The sequence below is a fragment of the Macaca nemestrina genome, chromosome 1, assembly GCF_043159975.1.
Source record: "Macaca nemestrina isolate mMacNem1 chromosome 1, mMacNem.hap1, whole genome shotgun sequence".
NCBI lineage: Eukaryota > Metazoa > Chordata > Mammalia > Primates > Cercopithecidae > Macaca > Macaca nemestrina.
Genome location: NC_092125.1, coordinates 19,321,350 through 19,331,985, shown reverse-complemented (window position 1 = coordinate 19,331,985; position 10,636 = coordinate 19,321,350). Strand labels below are relative to the sequence as shown.

The following is a 10,636-nucleotide window of genomic DNA, read 5'->3' as shown; positions in this document are numbered from 1 at the left end:
GAGGGGTCTTCCATATGTAGCACAAGTGGCAAGAAAGGCAAATGGGGAAAGTTTACTATATCATAATACATTATATATGTATATGCTTGCTATGTATATTACATATGTAGTAAGTCTATATAGTGCTTGCTACATGATTACTACACTCTTTTATATATCTGCCTACTATATATATGCTTACTATATATTACATGTCTATGGTAAGCACTATGGTAGTTGTGTAGTAAGCACTATAATAATGTGTATATGTATGATAAACACTATATATATATATATATGGCACTATTGTAAGCACTTTGCAACTATTCATCTATTCAGTTATCAATTGTCACAACAGACTATGAGTGGGTTCCATTATGATTCCATTTTAAGATGAGGAAACGGAGGCCCTGTGCCAGCTAGTTACATTTGCTCCCACAGATCCACTTGGCATGCTCCCCACCTCTGGCATGCTCTTCACTCCAGGAGCCAGGTCTAGCTAGACCACACAGACAAGCTTCTGCGTTCTGCACTTTTGGTTGGGTTTAGCCAGTGAGGAGCCTCATCAGGAGAATGGAGGGAGAGAGGGGAGAGTGAGGACGTGCACCTGTTACCCTGGCTTCCTCCCTACAAGATGACGGTGACTGTCTGGGTTCCCTTACCTGAGGACATGACTGCTTTTAGAATAAGGCTCTGCAGTCTCTCTCTCCCTGTGTTCCTTCTAGCTCAGTGCTGGGGACAACTCTAACACTGCTGGCCCTGTGTCCCTGCACTGGCACCTGTTTTCCCCACGCTCCGCCCACATCTTTGAAATGATCGTTTTATAAATAGTCCCTCCAGTGACCCTAATTTGGTGTTCCATCTGTTTCCTACTGAAACTCTGACTGATATGGCCACTATGGGATTTAACTCATTTGCACGAGATCATCCAGCCAGCAAGGGACAGAGCTGGGGTCTGAACCCAGGCAGTCTGTCCTGGTGTCTGTGCTTCTAACTGCTGCCCGAACCTCTCTGTGGAAAGAGCACTGGTCAGGAACCAGGGTGCTGGTTTGTGCTCTTCTGCCAACTGGCCATGCAGCTTTGGGCAAATAATGAGATCTCGGTTTCTGTTTCTCAGGCATACAATGAGGTGGTTGCAGTTCCTTTTTGTTCTAACACATGGCTTCCCAAATTCCAGCTGTAAGTCAGTCTCTTGCAGCCCTGCATTTCCTAGGGCCTTTCTTTGCTATTAGTTGTCGCTGTGAAAGCACAAGTTACACTTAACTCCCTAAAACAACTGAGGACACAATTTGCAGGGGCAGTGTTGTACTAAATAAAGCTGTGCTCCATTGTGAAGGTGTTCCGCCTCAGGAAACTGCTCCTTTCTGATTCGAGTTCAAATGTGGTCCCAATTTGCTTGTCTTGTTTATTTATGTCCCTTCCCTCTGAACTCCATTTAATTAAATAACCAAAAAAAAAAAAAAAAAAAAGCTGTATTCACTGTGAGTTGCCATCTTCATTCAGAAAAATGCTGAGCACACCAAAAGCCAGCAAAGTTCTTGTTTTTGCAACTCAGTGAAGCCTGCTTTCTTTTTCATGAGCACCAAATGACTGCATGCACGCCAACCACGGAAATTAGGATTTGGTTTTGGTTGGCAAAAACGATCATTGACCTGAATCAAATGTCAGTTTTACTCTAGGGGCAAGAATTTTGTGATTGAAGAATACTGTTCAGGGGTAGGTTCTGCCCATCAGTTCCCCCAGGGAGCTGGGCACAGTGGGTTGGAGCAAATAGAAAGAGTGAGGGAGGCTTGAATGGGACTAAAGGGGACACAGTTTTGGGGCACACCACATGGGAGATGGGGAACACAGCTTGGAGAGATCTTCTGGATGCAACCACCACAAAGGAGGATAACTCACAAGTAATCCTGCGGCTGCCACCCCTAGCCTAACACCAAGGCAGAGGAAGGCTGAGAGACACAGGATTGATAGCATTTATTTAATGTGAAAAATGTTGGAGGGTCTTAGTGGACCACAAGTTCACGAAGTTGGTGATCCTTCAAGACAAAGAGGTCAAGGGTCCAAAAACTTAACGTTTTAATCCAAAATTACAAAACTTGGGCAAAGCCACTTTCTTTCTGTAAAGTCCATGCTCATTCCTTTATACTGTAGGTTCCCAGACCTGGAGAATCGAAACTATGTGTAGATTCTCAGGCCCCATTCCTGACCTCCTGAATCAGAAAATTCACAAGGGTAGCTTAGGAATCAATATTTTTGCTTTGGAATGCATCAAAAGGATACGATGTTGGGATTAGCACCTAAATAACCAGGGAATGGGCGGAGTACATGGGGCCCCAGTGGAAACTAGAGTGGCCATTAGTTGATAATGGCCAAAACTGAGTGATGAGCATATCAGGTTAATTTCACTATTTTCTCTACTTAATAGGCATCGCGGGAGGGACTGAGTAAAGTGTCTCTAAAAGGGACATCTTTTAGAGATGAGTGTTATCTTTTTCCCAAACAGTCAGCAGAGCTGTAGCCATCAAGCATTATGCAATGTGGGAAGCAAAGTGCTGGAAGAATCTCGAAAGACTGAGTCTCCCCGCTGCACGCTGGCATCATCACCATAACCACTCTCTTCAAGAGGATCATCTGTTTGGGGCAGGATTTGCTCTTCTCCTGGGCTTATACTAAATAACCAGCAGAGGGAAACACACAAGAAAGTTTGGCACATTGGATGTTTTCTCAGGCTCAGCACAACCAGCTCCACCTGCTCAACGTCACATGAAGAGAGTCAACACTGCAGCACCGGACACAGGCAGGGGCCAGCCACCCTGGTGTTGGCAAGCAGCCCACGCAGGAGACAGAACTCCAGGTCAGCCTGGCAGTTCACATCACGTGCGGGGACAGCGGGTAGCAGTGGCAGCAGAGCGCACGAACACGCTGGCTTTGGGGAGATGCAGACCTAGCACCAAGTCTGATTTGGTCATTGCTGTGGGCAGGTTGTCAAATCTCTGGGATCCTCCGTTTTCTTATCTGTAAAATGAAAATAATAATACAGTTGAGCATCCCTACTCTGGAAATCCAAATCCAAAATGCTCCAAAATCCAAAACTTTTTGAGCATCAACATGACACTACCAGTGGAAAATTCCCACCTGGCTTCATGCGACAGCTTACAGTCACAACTTTGTTTCATGCACTAAAGTATTTAACATATTACATAAAATCAGTTTTGGGCTGTGTGCTGCATATGAGGTGTATACGAAACATAAATGAATTTCATGTTTAGACTTCAGTCCCATTCCCAAGATACCTCATTATGTATATGCAAATATTCCAAAATCTGAAAAAAATACAAAACACTCATGGACCCAAGGATGTCAGACAAGGGATATTCCACCTGTAATACTGCTGAGGTCCTGGCTTGGGAGGATTTCTGGAGGTGGCGCGTGGGAAGCATTTAGCAGAGGGTCTCATGCATGAGGAATGGGAGTTATTCTTCTTATGGAATCTGCTCTCTGGCTCTCCAGCTTCCTTGGAGCAGAGGCTGTCCAGTCTCTGCCTGCAGCCCTGTCTTCCACTTCAATGTGCTCCAGCTTCAGTGTGCTCCAGCGGACTCTGGGGCCCAGAGCTGCATCTCTTTGCCTGAAGCCTTTCTCTGTAGCTACAGAAGGTCATTCTACCCCCAGGCAAGGCAGTCCAGGAGGAGAATTCATGACAGAAGCAGTCTTTGAATCCTGCACGGCAACACTGAAGCCTCTCCCACCCACAAGGTGTGTGTTTTCTGCAGGCTCCCAGCTCCCTGTGGCATTAGGCTCCCATTACCCACAGCCATGGCTGCTGTGATAACACACCCTGTAAAGACCGCATCCCCTTTCCTGTCTCATTTCACTACTCCCCTAATGATGTTTTCCTTCACCTCCCAAAGAAGCAACATGTGCTTGAGCCCTTTCCCAGGGATCGCTTCTGGGGGTAACTCAAACTAAGGCACTGCCCCCTACCCTCCATGTTCTCCTGATTTCTTCAGTATCTCAGGCTCCTCACTCAAGCTGACTTCAGATCTCATGTCTCCCTCCTCCTGTCCTTTTGGTGGTGGCCGCTGTGTGCCATGGCCAGATATCCAGTGGAGGCCCCTCATCACAGCTGTGGTGGATGTGAACTGCGTGCCCCCGCCTTAGGTGCAGCCTGAGTGGGGTCCCACCCCACAGTCTAAAGCCTCTGAGGTGCTCCCCTGCATTCCTGCAGGTAGGCTGTGTTTCTTGAAGAAATGCAGAATGTGCTTCTTTCCCTCAGCTCTGTCATCTGGATCCTAAAGCAGCCCACAAAGCAGTCACTTGGACCCATCCCAGACCAGCCCTACAGTCTCCTGTGGTGCCAGTTGGCTCAACAACACATCTTTATTTGCCCCATCCACCTCCCAAATAAATCACTGTGCTCAAATCTTTGCCTTGGGGTCTGCTTTGGGGGCTCCCCAAACTGAGACAGCTGGTGTTTGAAGCAGTCTTGGTAGCAGAGTTTCGTAGGATTCTGCTCTTGGATCTTTTGCTGCTCAGAGGGCAACAAGGCCCCAGTTCTTGGTGGTAAGTGGGTGGTGATGACCCCTTGGCATACATCATAACTGTTAAGAATGTCTTCACTTGGTGAATAAGCTACTGCAGCTCCACCCAGTAAGCAGCCGGCATGCCAGGGTGGATGCAGGTCTTTGGTATACTGCTCTCTGACACTGTGGCTAGGACTTCCCACCTACCACATTTCTGCCCTGCCAGTGGCTCCCAGTTAGGCTCTGGTGGGGTGGGGGGAGGGGGAATGGGAAGCTGGAGGAAAACTGGAGGCTAGACAAGAAAGAAGGGACATGCTCCTTCTCGCCTCCTCCCTTCGTCTGGTGTCAGGCTCATCCCAGCAATGATACACCACCTTTGCAGTTACAACACTTGGTTCCAGTAGCAACAATTGGTTCCAGTTAATGGCTTTGCCCAAACCAGCTTCATGGCACCCCTCAGGGATACAAGCACCAGTTAGCTGGTGCCCTCTACTTAGACAAAACTCTTTCCTGTGTGCACCCCCCCCAGTACTGGGGTGATAGCTGCTTCCTGCCGTTACCACCTCTGTGATACCTCAGTGAGGGTGGCCAGCAGTCCTGGTCTGCCTGAGACTAAAGTTTTTCCCAGAGCACAGTGCTGTAAGTGCTAAAACTAGAACAGTCCTGGGCAAACTGGGATGGTTGTTCACCCTATCTCAATGTGCCCATTTAGACCTGTCTGGTTCCTCAATTCTTGGTATTAAATTCTCTCTGTAAAAATAACTGATGTATTTTAAAACTCCTGTCTGGAGCCTGGTTGATACAGGAAGAAGTGCAGGTGCTAGAGGATGCACCAGCTTGTGCAATAATATCACTAGCATTTGAGAGCTATGGTGGTGACAGCACATACAAGTGCGGTGGAGATGACTGGGGATTGTTAGGTGCATCAATGCCCTGAAGGGGGAAAATAGCCCAGCATGAGTCAACTAACAATCAAAGAAAGCACAAAATTAGAAGCCAGAAAACCTCTGTGGCAGCATGTAACACCTACAGCCAGTCCTAATGCACTGCCAAGAGAGTGCTTTACAGCTTGCAAACAATGATGACCTTCTGTTAATGCCAGAACTGCCTTGGCAGCAGAAAGGGTAGAATGTCTAGCAAGGTAGGCATACAAAAATAGATTTATTATGTAAGACCAGAGAATCTACCAATTAACCAGGCTCTGTAACTGTATGGCACAGCCTGCCGAAAATTAAGCTTATGATCTGATAAAAGAATAGCAAAGTCTGAATTTATGGCTCCAGCAAATGTTCTATGCCAAAGTCAAGCAGCTGATAAGGAGGAGGGGACCTGAGGACCTGAAATGAGGACTTTCAGGTAGATATGCTTCAGAACCTTCAATCCTCAGATTCCCTGGAACTCTCTGGGCTTGTAGAAGTGGCCCACTTCCCTTGTAGAGAGAAAAGCCTTCCCTTATCCCAAGACCACACAAAGTCCTCACTCAAGGCAGAGGCTTTCTGAGATGAGGAGTGCCCTTCTCAAGATTTCCTCCATCAGCCCTCACAGCTTCTAGACCAGGGGTCAGCAGACTTCTTTTGTAAAGAGACAGCAAAAAATTTAGGCTTTGTGGTTTGTACAGTGTTTGCCATAATGATTCAACTCTTCCAGTGTATCACAAAGGCAGCATAGACAATATGTAAATGAATGGGTCTTTCGATAAAACTTTATTTACAAAAACAGACAATATTTGACACATGGGCCATAGTTTGCCAATCCCTGTTTAGGCCAATAATTGGTACATACCTCAGAATGTTAGATGAGAGAAGTACTGTCATTGTTTCAGAAAGGGATGTAGCATCTAGCTAATATGTACCAACATGACCCTGGAAGACATGTTTGGGGCTGCATTTTGAGTATGCTGGACTGAAGGAGAGTTTATGGATATGTGGGCTATCTCCTGTGGCTCAGGATGCAGTATCCTGGCAAGAACACCTAAAACCAGTTCTGATGCACTGCCAAGATAGTGCCTTACAGCTTGCAAGCAATAATGACCTCTTGTTAATGCCAGGGCTGCCTTGGCAGCAGAAAGGGTAGAATGTCTAGCGAGGTAGGCATACAAAAATAGATTTATTGTGTAAGACCAGAGAATCTGCCAATTAACCAGGCTCTGGGAGAGCCCAGAGGGTTTGCTCTCCATTAGCAATATAAGGAATATGTCAGTTAGGGGACCATCAACATTGTTGAGAAACTTCTGGTGATTGACCTTTCTAGGCTGCTATGGGTCTGGGCTCCCTCTTAGTGTCATTGGGTATGATGGGATTCAAGAACAGCACAGCACAGTTGGCAGCACTTACCCATCAAAGGCAAAGTAGACAAATGATTGTAACAGCAGCAAAGTTAGAAGGACAATCTGGGCTCTTATCTGCAGGAATCAGGGAGTAGCAACTAATAGACTGTGGTGTTCCTAGCAGTGAGACTGGAACATATTGTTTGAACTATGTAACTAAAGATCAAAAGCTGATGAGCAGAAGACTGATGTCAGCTGTTGCAATGAAAAATCTTGATCTTTTGCCCAGTTTCCAGACCTAAGCCACTTGTTAGACCCAGAGGCTGTATTGAAAGGGAGGCTGGGTACCCCTGAGAAATGACCTTGTATTGCCACATTAAGCATACACAGTAGTGATACCCCCTATCTATTACCAAAAAGATCTATGGGCATTTCTCCTGAGGACTCAGATCTTTGAAGAGCTGTGGACACAAGATCTGAGCTGAAGCTGATACCATGGGACTAGTGCCATCACAACACCCTCTGTTGATGTGAGGAAAGTCCTGGCTTCAAATCTGTCTCCTAGTGAGGCCAATGGACCTATGCCCTAGCTGCTATTCATTTTCCTGGTCTCTGAGTTCATAATCAAAATAGACATACTTAACAGTGGGAGAACCTGTTATAAAATAAGAGCCATGATGCTATGAAATGCCTAGTGGATGTTTTTAAAAATTCCTCACCCCAGCCAAGATAGAAAATGAGAAATACTGTCTCTTTCTGGATTAAAATGCCACCCTCCAAGGCTCAAGGAAGGCAGACGTTATGATGGTCCCCATCATATCCCTAAATAATTTACTAGTCCCATCACGCAAAAATGAGATGGCGCATTGCAGATGAAGATGGACTACTGACAAATTAACCAAGTGGTAGCCACAATTACAAGTGCTGTAATAGATCAACACAACATCTATCACTAAGTATAATAATCTGCCAGATGCATTCTCTCTCTCTCTCTCTCTCTCTCTCTCTCTCTCTCTCTCTCTCTCTGAGATAAGAGTATCACTCTGTAGCCCAGGCTGAAGTGCACTAGCATGATCTTGGTTCACTGCAACCTCTGCCTCCTGGGTTCAAGCAATTCTCGTGCCTCAGCCACCAGAGTAGCTGGGATTATAGGCACGTGCCACCATGTCTGGCTGATTTTTGTATTTTTAATAGAGATGGGGTTTCATCATGTTGGCCAGATTGGTCTCGAACTCCTGACCTCAGATGATCTACCCACCTCGGCCTCCCAACGTGCTGGGATTACAGGCATGAGCCACCAGGCCCAGCCATAGCAGATGCATTATCTTAAATTTCTATTAGGAGAGAGGATCAGAAGCAACTTGCCTTTACTAGGAATAGAAAACAACATACATTCACAGCATTGGCCTAGAGCTCTGTGAATTTCCTATTGTTTGTCAAAGTATAATTCAAAGGAGTTTGGTTGTCTAGATATTCTGCAGAACATTCTGTTAGTCCACCATATTGAGGACATCATGGTAAGCAAACCCAGTTAACAGGAAATTTAAGTATTCTGAATACCCTGGTAGGATTTATATGCATCAGAGCATAGGAGATACACTCTAAAATCTTCAGGGACCTGCTACTGTGGCAGTTGTTAGAGGGCCAATGATTTGGGGCATTTCAGGATAGCCCCTCCAAGCTGTAAGACAAAGGCATAACACTTATTAGAACACTTCAGATTTTGAAGATAGCATATACCACACTGAGAAATACTATTCCAACTCATTTACTGGCTTCCAGTTTTGAATGGAACCCAGAGAATCTAAAACCTTTCCCTCCTCAGTGAATCGACACCTTTATCATCATGTAATGTTACTCTTGATCCTTCATATTAATTCTTTGTTCCAGAGTCTACTTTGTCTGATACTAACAAAGGTACTCCAATATTCTTTTGATTGGTGATTTCATAATATATCATTTTCCATGCTTTTACTTTTAAATTTTTTCTTTATATTAAAAGTATATTTCTTGTAAACAACATAGTTTTTTTAAAAAAAAATTCAATATGACAATCTCTGCCTTTTAATTTGTGTGTTTAGACCATTTACATGTGATATATGTATGACAAGGTTTGTATCAGTACAGATATTTATAATGGTAGATTTAAATCTACCACTTTGCTAGTTGTTTTCTATTAAACTCACATGCTTTTCATGGTCTTTTTCTTCTTTTTCTACCTGCTTTTCAGATTGAGCATTCTATGTTTTCATTTTAGCTCTATACTCAGTTTATTAGTTATACCATTCTTTTTATTTTTAGTTGCTTTAGAGTTTACTGTGTACATATTTGATTTATTACAGTCTAACTTCAAATATTATGCCATTTCACAAAGTTCTTGTAAAGCAAGAACTTTACAAAGTATACTCCCATATGTTTTATTATTGTTGTCTTAAACTCTAGAGTAGAGTACTTTGTGAGCCTTTTTGCTTTAGGCCAGTGATAGGCACACTGATTTGTGATTGTGCCTATTCCAGCCTGCCACTGGTTATTGTAAATAAAGTTTTATTGGAATATAGCCATTTGCTTACATGGCAGCCTTCAGGCTACAATGGCAGAGTTGAATGGTTGCACTAGAGACCACGGGCCCACAAAGCCTAAAATATCTGCTATGTGGTCCTCTGTAGAAAGAAAGTTTATTAATCCCTGCAAATAGTCAACTATTTTTAAGGTAATTAATAATAGGCAAAAATGACCCTTATATTCACCATTTCTGAAGTTCATTTCTTTGTGTAGATCTAAGTTTCTGATTGGCATCATACTCCTGTCTGAAAAACTTCCTTTAATATTTCTTACAGGCTGGGCGCGGTGGCTCACACCTGTAATCTCAGCACTTTGGGAGGCCGAGACGGGTGGATCACGAGGTCAGGAGATCGAGACCATCCTGGCTAACACAGTGAAATCCCGTCTGTACTAAAAATACAAAAAATTAGCCGGGTGCGGTGGTGGGCACCTGTAGTCCCAGCTACACAGGAGGCTGAGGCAGGAGAATGGCGTGAACCCGGGAGGTGGAGCTTGCAGTGAGCGGAGATTGCACCACTGCACTCCAGCCTGGGCGACAGAGTGAGACTCCGTCTCAAAAAAAAAAAAAAAAATATATATATATATATACACACACACACACACACACACACACACACACACATATCTTACAGATGAGGGCTGCCAACAATGAGTTCTCTAAGCATTTATTTGCCTGAAAAAGTCTTTATTTCACCTCCATTTAAAAATGTATATTTGTTAGGTGTGGAAATCTCTACTAACAGAAAATGTCTATCAAGACTTTAAAAGCCTTCCCTTGCCTTCTGGTTTCCACTGTTTCTGGCCTCTTCCAATCAACTGGCATTTTAGCTGACTTTGCCTTACCTGCTTGTAAGGTGTCTGTGCTGGTCTCCCCTGCTCTGACACTGATGAGCCTGCCCTCATGCTTCCTGTCTTTGGAGGGGCTTGTCCTTCTTTGGAATTCTAGTTGCTTAGTTGCCCTGTGAGGTCAGTCCTCTGATGAGTTCAAGGAACGTTATTATTTTCTATTTTATTTGTCATATTCTTATTGTTAGGGTAGAGGTGATACACTTTCTAACTCTCTACATAGACATGGAAATCAATCTAAGATTTTTAAGAAAATAATTTAAGGCAGTGTTAAACAGTTTGGTCCCAATACAAACTGAGTTATTTAACTCATTCAAACATTTAAAATAGGATTTATAAATTTAATATATTTTATTTTCTTGTTTAGTTACTTCAATTGCCTGATGGCTAAACCAAACCTTTCCAGATTTCTTAGGTAATTTTCATAAAGTTAATGGATTACAATTATAAACAATGAATCCAG

General features: G+C 44.0%; 1 long non-coding RNA gene across 1 annotated transcript; it reads right to left on the bottom strand.

The window, feature by feature from the left end:
• Window positions 1–1,934: 1,934 nt before the first annotated feature.
• LOC105499150 (uncharacterized) lies at window positions 1,935–10,249 on the bottom strand. Its single transcript, XR_011608429.1, has 2 exons — window positions 10,171–10,249; window positions 1,935–2,994 (listed from the first exon to the last, which is right to left on the bottom strand). It is a non-coding gene; the product is annotated as an uncharacterized lncRNA (long non-coding RNA).
• Between the last annotated feature and the right edge of the window lie 387 nt (window positions 10,250–10,636).